The sequence below is a fragment of the Odocoileus virginianus genome, chromosome 14 (genome assembly GCF_023699985.2).
Source record: "Odocoileus virginianus isolate 20LAN1187 ecotype Illinois chromosome 14, Ovbor_1.2, whole genome shotgun sequence".
NCBI lineage: Eukaryota > Metazoa > Chordata > Mammalia > Artiodactyla > Cervidae > Odocoileus > Odocoileus virginianus.
Genome location: NC_069687.1, coordinates 57146989 through 57156582, shown reverse-complemented (window position 1 = coordinate 57156582; position 9594 = coordinate 57146989).

Genomic DNA, 9594 nt, shown 5'->3' with positions numbered 1-9594 from the left:
CCTCGGAGGCCAGAGGCAGGGGAGATGCTGTGCAAGGGGCAATGATGCTCACCGTCAGAAGGGCTTGGGGATGCGTCACAGCACGGGACCGATAGGCTGGGGCTAAGAGCCATGCTGTCACAGTCATGAGCCTCCCTCTGTCCCTGGCTTGATGGTTAAACGTGCACACTTTGTGTCCCGTCACACCTCTCTCATGTTAGACAATAAGTGGGTCTTAGTACACACTTAACACCCAAGCTGTGGACATGGGGAGTTTTGTGGTGTGAGAGGCTTCCTGGGGGCTTAACGAACAGACTTGCTTCATTGGGCTGGTCAAAGGGGAGCCCATTCAGTGACATGCTGGTCCCTGTGGGGGAGAGCGTTTCAAGCACTGGGATCTGTGTTAGCAAAGCCAAGAGCAGGGTGAGGAAAGAATCAAGTGGTTCGGAATCACTAACACGTGTACGTGTCCGTGATGCAAGGCTGCAGAGAGCAGCCTTCTGAAGACGTTGTAAGTCTGTGATTTGTCCTGAAGGCCATGGGGAGCCATGGAAATGTTTTAAGCTGGAGATTGATGTGATGAGATTTATTTTTAGCTTAGGAAGTACTATACCTGGGCTGTTGCTGATTATATCAGTGACAAGAGAATCAGATGTGGGGCAAGTTAGTTACTTTTTCATTTGCTGTCCAGACAAGAGAAAAATGCACATTTTGAGGACTTTGGTGGTATTTAGCTTCCTAAGTCACATGGCTGGGTTTGGCCTCCATCATTCTCCTTATTCCCTACCGTCCACCTTTTCTGATGTGCTTTGAAAAGGAAACAAAGATACTTTCTATAACTCCAAGCAGGAATTGGGAAGGAATGCTTGGGGATGAATTTATCTTTTAGAGTTTTCTCATATACTTTTCCAAAATTTGAAAACAATTATTACACAAATGAGCCACCTGGTGGCTCAGATGGTAAAGAATCTGCCTGCAATGCAGAAGACCTGGGTTTGATTCCTGGGTTGGGAAAATCCCCTGGAGAAGGGCATGGCAACCTGCTCCAGTAATCTTGCCTGGAGAATTCCAAGGACTGAAGATCTTGGCGGGGTACAGTCAATGGGGTTTGCAAAGAGTCGGATACAACTGAGCAACTAATACTTTCACTTTCAATACAGAAAAGGATGCAAATGTTAATGACTTTTAAGTTATTGATAAACCTGCTTATTTTTGCAAAAAGAAACCCAATAAAAATAAGGCAGATGGTTATGGAATTTCTTATCTATGAGGCTGAGTGGGAACCAGGTGCAGGGGAAGGGACCTTTCTTTGTACCTGTTGACTTGGTTTTGACTTGCTGTGGATGGTGACTGCAGCCATGAAAGCAGAAGACAACTGCTTCTTGGCAGGAAAGCTATGACAAACCTAGACAGAGTGCTGAAAAGCCGACAAAGGTCGGCACTGGTCGACACGCTGCCGACCAAGGTCCATATAGTCAAGGCTCTGGTCTTCTTACTGGTCATGTGTGGTTGTGAGAGCTGGGCCACAAAGAAGGCAGAGGGTTGAAGAATTCATTTCCGTTCAGTTGCTCAGTTGAGTCCGACTCTTTTGTGACCTCATGGGCTGCAGCAAGCCAGGCTTCCCTGTCCATCACCAACTCCTGGAGCTTGCTTAAACTCATGTCCATCGAGTCGGTGATGCCATCCAACCACCTTATCCTCTGTCGTCCCCTTCTCCTCCCACTTTCAATCTTTCCCAGCATCGAGGTCTTTTCCAATGATTTGGTTCTTTGCATCAGGTGGCCAAAGTATTGGAGTTTCAGCTTTAGCATCAGTCCTTGTAATGTATATTCAGGACTGTTTTCCTTTAGGATAGACTGTTGGATATCCTTGCAGTCCAAGGGACTGTCAAGAGTCTTCTCCAACACCACAATTCAAAAGCGTCAATTCTTTGGCACTCAGTTTTCTTAATAGTCCAACTCTCACATCCATACATGACTACTGGAAAAACCATAGCTTTGACTAGATTGACCTTTGTTGGCAAAGTAATCTCTGTTTTTTAGTATGCTGTCTAGGTTTGTCATAGCTTTTCTTCCAAGGAGCAAACGTCTTTTAATTTTATGGCTGTTGTCACCATCTGCTGTGATTTTGGAGCCTAAGAAAATAAAGTTTGTCACTGTTTCCATTGTTTCTCCATCTATTTGCCATGAAGTGATGGGACCAGATGCCATGATCTTAGTTTTCGGAGTGTTGAGTTTTAAGTCAACATTTGAAAAAGTCCAGCTTTTTCACTCTTCTCTTTCACTTTCATCAAGAGGTTCTTTAGTTCTTTTTTGCTTTCCACCATAAGGGTGGTATCATCTGCTTGTCTGAGGTTATTGACATTTCTCCCAGCAATCTTGATTTCAGCTTGTGCTTCATCCACCCTGACATTTCACATGATGTACTCTGCATGTAAGTTAAATAAGTAGGGTGACAATATACAGTCTTAATGTGCTCCTTTACCCAAATTGGAAACAGTCTGTTGTTCCATGTCCAGTTCCAACTGTTGCTTCTTGACCTGCATACAGATTTCTCAGGAGGCAGGTAAAGTAGTCTGGTATTCCCATCTCTTGAAGAATTTTCCACAGTTTGTTCTGATCTACACAGTCAAAGGCTTTGGTGTAGTCAATAAAGCAGAAGTAGATTTTTTTTGGAACTTTATTGCTTTTTCGATGATCCAGTAGATGTTTGGCAGTTTGATCTCTGGTTCCTCTGCCTCTTCTAAGTCCAGTTTGAACATCTGGAGGTTCATGGTTCACATACTGTTGAAACCTGGCTTGGAGAATTTTGAGCATTACTTTGCTAGCATGTGTGCAATTGTGCAGTAGTTTGAACATTCTTTGGCATTGCCTTTCTTTGGGATTGGAATGAAAATTGACCTTTTCCAGTCCTGTGGCCACTGCTGAGTTTTCCAAATTTGTTGGCATATTGAGTGCAATATTTTAACAGCATCATCTTTTAGGATTTGGAATTGCTCAACTGGAATTCCATCACCTCTACTAGCTTTGTTCATAGTGATGCTTCCTGAGGCCCACTTGACTTTGCATTCCAGGATGTCTGGCTCTAGGTGAGTGATCACACCATCATGGTTATCTGGGTCATGAAGATATTTTTTGTATAGTTCTTCTGTGTATTTTTGCCACATCTTTTTAATTTCTTCTGCTTTTCTGTTCTTTATTGTGCCCATCTTTGCATGAAATGTTCTCTTGGTATCTCTAATTTTCTTGAAGAGATCTCTAGTCTTTCCCGTTCTATTGTTTTCCTCTATTTCTTTGCACTGATCACTGAGGAAGGCTTTCTTATCTCTCCTTGCTATTCTTTGAAACTCTGCATTCAAATGGGTGTATCTTTCCTTACCTCCTTTGCCTTTAGCTTCTCTTCTTTTCACAGCTATTTGTAAGGCCTGCTCAGAAAACATTTTGCCTTTCTGCATTTCTTTTTCTTGGGGATGGTCTTGATCACTGCCTCCTGTACAATGTCAGGAACCTCTGTCCTTAGTTCTTCAGGCACTCTGTTTATCAGATCTAATCCCTTGAATCTATTTCTCACTTCCACTGTATAGTCATAAGGGATTTGATTTAGGTCATACCTGAATGGTCTAGTGGTTTTCCCTACTTTCTTCAATTCCAGTCTGAATTTGGCAATAAGGAGTTCATGATCTGAGCCACAGTCAGCTTCTAGTCTTGTTTCTGCTGACTGTATAGAGCTTCTCCATCTTTAGGGCAAAAATATAATCAATCTGGTTTCGGTATTGACCATCTGGTTATGTCCGTGTGTAGAGTCTTCTCTTGTGTTGTTGGAAGAGGGTGTTGACTATGACCAGTGCATACACTTGGTAAAACTCATTTGTCAAAGAATTGTTGCCAAAAATTGAAAACTTGTTGCCGAGGCATTGATACCTTGTTGCCGAGGAATTGATACCTTCCAATTGTGGTGCTGAAGAAGCCTCCTGAGGGTCCCTTGGACAGGAAGGAGATCAAACCAGTCAATCTTAAAATAAATCAACCCTGAATAATTATTCTACTGATGCTGAAGTTGAAGCTCCAGTATTTTGGTCATCTGATGTGAACAGATGACTCATTGGAAAGGTCTCTGATGCTGGGAAAGTTTGAGGACAGAAGGAGAAGAGGGCATCAGAGGATGAGGTGGCTGGATGGCATCACTGATGTAATGGACATGAAGTCAGGCAAACTCTCAGAGATGGTGGAGGACAGGGAGGCCTGTCGTGCTGCAGTCCATGGGGTCACAAAGAGTCAGATATGACTGGGCAACTCAACAGTAAAATAGTTTGTATTTCCAAAAAGTAAAATTAAATCACCAAAGTTAAAAAATGATAGATATTGAATTTAACAGAAAAAGGAGAATCTAACTTTATATCAAACAGATAAATATCTCACATAAGAGAAGTCATTCAAGTCACTTTTAAACACAATTTTCTGACTGTGTGCTCCCAATGTGATTTTTTTTCTAAGAAAAAATTGCCAAGAAATCTGGAAATTTACATAAGCTGTTGGTAGTGGTGATTATGTAGCAATATTGAAACACTACATGTATTTCAAGACCCAGCAAATGAGGATACTGGGAATGTTGGGAATTTAGGTTCTTACTATGAGGTAGGGGAGATAGATATATGGACTGGGATAGGATGATTCTTGTCTGAATTATTACTCTGATGGTTATGAAATGGTAATTTTCTGAATTCCTTCCTCATTTATTAGTTCATTTTCTTCTGTAACAAGCTTTCTTTCCTATATTGTCCCACTTTTATTTTTTCATATCAGACTATATTTTCCCCTTGCTACAACGAATGTGCTATAGTCATTTCTGTGATTAGCCATTTTGATGTTCAAATTATGCATTTTCCCAGTGAGAATTCCTGTAAGCCAGAACCTGTGTCCTTTTGATACATCTCCATTATGCAGAGATACACCTTTTTGGAAAAAATTGTGTCTGCTAAGACAAACCTAAGTTATCACGAAACAAAGCAAATGAAAACTCAAATCATAACAAAGCAAAAATGAAACCAAAGGAAAGGGATTTGTCTAATAAATGCAATATGAGTTCTTTGATTAACTCTGGTAGATATAGCTCTATATATCTTTATCTCTATATATATCAATGTGTATATACATATATAATTTAAATATATATGCACATATGCATCTCAATCAGCTGCACCAGAATTTATAGGGATATTTGGGGAACTTAAGGACTGTGTATTAGATAATAGTGTTGTATCAATGTTACATTTTTTGATAAGGTAATCATGTTGTGGAAATGAAGAGAACCTTTTGTTCTTATGAGATATACTGTGAAGTATGGGGGGGGGTGGTATCTTGAAGTCATAAAACTAATGCAACTAATTCTAAATGGTTAAATAAAATCATGTGTATGTATGTGTGCAGAGAGAAAACAAATTTGAGATGGTGTGGACAACTGGCGAATCTAGGTGAGCTGTTCATTATACTCATCTTACAATTTTCTCTATGTTGAAAGATTTTCAAAATAGAAAGTTGGAGAGGAAGGAACACATTGTTGGATCAAATGAGAAAGACTGTGGCAGGCAGGACTGGGGTCAAGTTGCAAACTGTGAACTTCCGCGGGCTGTCTTAGAGGGTGCTAGTGGGTGGGGCGGCAGGGGAAGGTGGTTTGAGGCAAAAAGAAAACATCAAGTGTAGTGGTGATTGAGGACCTGTGAGCCTTGGGTTTTAATGATGCAGCTATATGTTTTAAATATGATTTTATTTCATACCCATATTTCACACACACAAATTGAGGTCCTATTCCAACTCTGTCCCAGGCCCACTCACTCAGTGAGAGGCACATTGCTTGGCTTGTCTGATAGTTGGCTTTTAGTCCAAAGCTTCTTCTCACGAGTGATTTCAGTTCTTCCTCATTAATCTTGCTGGAGAACCATAGTTAAATGATTGTGGGAGGGTACATTTAAGATATCCAGTGATCAACAGTGTGGCTCATTTTCTGTCAAGTATGACTTTGTCGTTTTTATCTGATGCTTACCACACAGCTTCACATAAAACAGGTTTGCTCCTCTGCCTGCCCTCCCTTCCCCCCAGCTCCCAGCACAGATTTGTATTCCTGGTATCCTGCTCTCATTGGATGAGTTCTCAGAGGCCCCAGTTCTTGTCTTGTCCCCAGGAGTAAAGCAGCAACTGCTTTAAACTGATAACGACACAATTTTGCTGCCCTATAGACAGTCATTTAAACTCTGTGGTATGTGGCCACTGCCTCGAAATTCAAGCAATGGAAATGACATCATTATCAGCCAACTCTTTATGATGAAAAATGACCCACATTAGGAAACAATCTGAACCCAGGGAAACTTCGGTGATCCATCATCACAATTATAATGTGCTGGCCTTTTATGTAAATCCAACCCACAGTGAAGCCAGGTTTGGGTGGAAGACTGGAGGGACAAGAAATCCTGTAGAAAATGAACATTAGGACAATATAATTAAGCAAAAGGGAAAGCTTCAGATAATGTATGTTTCTCCAGGGATCATTTCATGCTTTAGAGATCCTGACAGATCTAGGCTGGGAGGGTTGCATCATCCTTATTAAAAGCATTTGTTAAATGCCCAGAGCTATGCAGAGACGTACTGGGCTTCGTGCTGCATGAAGCTGGTTGAAAGCACTGGTCAAGGTACTCCCTCCAGGACCTGGAGCCCTCCCTGGACTACCTCACTGCGAGGTGGCCCCCTGGCCACAGAGAAGACCTCACGTCGCGCGCTGGAGGATAATGTCCTGTCAGGGGTGGGAATGTGGGGGTGTCTGGCTTCCCTCATTCCCCTTCTGTCCTTCTGACCAACAGACCTTTTCACTGTCTTTTGACCACCATGCGGCCAGCCGCAGGCTCATGGTGGCCTGAGCATGAGGTGGAGAGAAGTGGGATTGTCAAGTGGATACCATGTCATTGCCTGCCTTACCAGTAAACAAAGGCCTCGGTGGCCATCAAACCAGCAGCTGCTACAGTCGGCCGCCAGCTGGGCACCTGAGGGGACTCAAGTTGGAGAAAAGCAGCATACAGGTCCTACATCGTTAAGGTGTATGTCAGAGGAATGGTTTCAGTGAGGCCAGACTCTTGTATCTTCCCATACTTAGAAAAGCATTAACTAAATTCATTAACTTGAGATGTCTAATTTTATTTAATTAACAGTAATCTTTTGATGTTTCCTTTTTTTTTTTTTTTGAAAATTCCTGTTTGCCCTGGCTGCTCCCTAACTTTTTCAGAGCAGGGCCTCTGAGTGATCTGAAAGGCTGTCTTCTGGGCTTAAGTCCTCAATATGTCTGCTGCTGCTGCTAAGTCACGTCAGTTGTGTCCAACTCTGTGCAACCCCATAGTCTGCTGAGTAAGCCATAATTCTCAACTTTTAGGCTGTGCATTTTTAGTTGACAGTCACCATCCACCTGCAGGAAGATGATACTTTTCAGAGAGCGCAGCAGGTAGAGCCTTTGGTGATGAATCTTGCCTGTATCCGTGGGCACACATGATCGCTCCTGGTCCCCTTCACCTGTCCTGACGTGGTCTTTCGAGTCTGTGTTTAGTGTTGTCCCACTTTGTCAAAGCTTAGAAAGAGGGGGAGTGTGTGTGTGTGTGTGTGTGTGTGTAGATGTAAGGGAGGTGAGGAGAGGTAAAGAGGGTTAATGGTTGTGTTGATCCTAGACAATTGAGGATGGAGTACAGACTTACCAAGCTGTCTCTCAGTTGCCTGTACCCTTGGATATGAGAAAAGCACAAGGAGGTGAAACTTTCTCTCATTCATCCCTCACTTCCCACTCAGGAGGCCCTGGGACCCACAGGCTAGCCTGGTAGCTCTGGGCTCATGAGTGCTATAAGCAGGGCGTCTGCATCTCAGCCCCCACCTGCGGATGCCGGCTTCCCTTCAGAGTTATTTTTCTGTGAAGCACTTTGTGGTATCATTTCTCTACTCCTTGACTCTATCTATCAAGTATGAAAAGTGTTAGGTGCTTCAGTGGTGTCTGACTCTTTGCAACCCCATGGACTTTGGCCCGCCAGACTCCTCTGTCCATGGGATTTTCCATGGAAGAATGCTGGAGTGGGTTGTCTTGCCCTCCTCCAGGGATTGAACCCGTGTCTCTTACTTCTCCTGCACGGGCAGGCAGATTCTTTACCACCAGTGCCACCTGGGTACCTGTCATATATGCTCTTCTTATCCTAAAATCATTGTTTGGATTATAAGGTCCTGGCTTGCTTTCTCCTGTTCTTTAATGCTCTCCTATAGGATATAAAAACTTTTCCCACTTTTGGGCCAGTAATGTCTAAGAGCTCCTCCCAGATGTTCGTTCCTTGTATCTAAGGCTTTGTCTCCCTGAGGAATACAAAGGCCCCTCATAGGGCAACACATTGAGCATGGCATGGATTTGTGGATTGCAGACATTTTTTAATATGACAGCTGACAGAAGGTTTCGAAGGATAAAGGGAATATGGTAATGTATACCTTTCAATGCTACTCTCTCAATTCATCTTACCCTCTTCTTCCCCTGCTGTGTCAACCCTCCAATTAAAAAAAGAAGAAGATAAATGGCATAAAGGCCCAGAACACAACAGCCCCACAGGGCAGACAGCATGGAGTCTTGGGGAGAGGAGAACATGGGGGCCCTAGTGCACAGGATGAGGGAAATCCCATCTAACATGACTCCACATTTGCTCAGACTTAGGCCCTGCTCTAAATCTGTATACAAATCATGAGGAAATGGCAACTCATGCCAGTGTTCTTGCCTGGGAAATCCCATGGACAGAGGAGCCTAGCAGGCTTCAGTCCATGGGGTCGCAAAAGATTTGGACATGACTTAGTGACTAAACACCACCACCACAGATGATGCAGTTTAATCCCACAGCCACTTCAGAATGCTGTATGGGAGCTTTGACCATCCCCTTCAGTAGAAGAGGAGCCTGAAACCTAGAAAGGTTAAGTGACTGAGGATCACATGGTTCATGGACAGAGCTGGGATTCAAACCTTGGCAGCCTGGCTCTCAGCTCCTGCTATTCACCACCTCGCCTCACCGGGAGGATGAGGAGCACCTCTGGGGAGAAGTCTGTCAAGCTTCCTGGAAGGAAGCCTTGGTTTCAGGCACTCAGGCCTGCCTGTAGTCCAAGGCCCCTTAACTGTCTCTGGTTGTAGTAGAGATGTGTGTTGTGGTGGTGGCCGGTGGTCACATCCCTTCGGGGGGGAGTGATAGGTTTGCCAGCCTCCCTCTGTTCTGGTGGAATCACCTTCAGAGCAGCCATGGCATCTTATTTACCCTTGGCAGAAGCTAAGACCCTCCCTGAGTCACTTTTGGACTTGTAGTTCTAGCAACTTCCTAATCAGACCCACCATGGCAGTTGAAACACTGCCAGGCAGATGTCCCTGGCAGTCCAGCAGTTGAGACTCTGCATTTCTACTGCAGGGGGCGCAGGTTTGATCCCTGGTCTGGGAACTTAAGATTCCAAATGCCCCATGGTGTGGCCAAAAAAAAGTAAAAATAAAAAAACAAACCAAAAAAACCACTGCCAGGAAATGCCCAGTTGATTTGTCTACTGAGATTAATGAAACCAAATCTTGGGCTCCACA